Raw genomic sequence first — 466 nt, forward strand, 5'->3', positions numbered from 1 at the left:
TGGGGGGGGGGGGGGGGGGGGTCTCTGCCGGCTACGGGTCTGCGCTCCGAGCCCGTCTCTCGTTCACTCTGCAGCGCTCAGCTGTGGAGTAAAGCTCGGCGCCTCCGCCCCTTTATAGTCAAGGCTGGTGAATGGTCTTACATCATGGGCGGAACCAATCCGTCGGGCGGGGGGAGCCGAGGACGAGCTGCCCTTGCGGCCTCCCCGGAGCCCCCGCGGGGCTTTCCCCTTTCTCGTGCACCCTCGAGTCGTCCGTCGCGCTGTGTCACGGGGGTTTTCCCCGGGGTCTCTGGGGCTCTTGGCTCCTCAGGGGCGGACAGAGCTGCGGATCCCCCCCGTCCACTTTGGTACGGCCGGCTCGGGAACCCACTGACGCAGATATCCTTATATGGGATACATCCTGTGCAAGGGGGTGTGACTGACGGGAACCGCTCCAGGCTGCAGCCAAGTGCGGCTGGGTTCCGAG

The sequence above is a fragment of the Alligator sinensis genome, unplaced genomic scaffold, assembly GCF_000455745.1.
Source record: "Alligator sinensis unplaced genomic scaffold, ASM45574v1 scaffold280_1, whole genome shotgun sequence".
Taxonomy (NCBI): domain Eukaryota; kingdom Metazoa; phylum Chordata; order Crocodylia; family Alligatoridae; genus Alligator; species Alligator sinensis.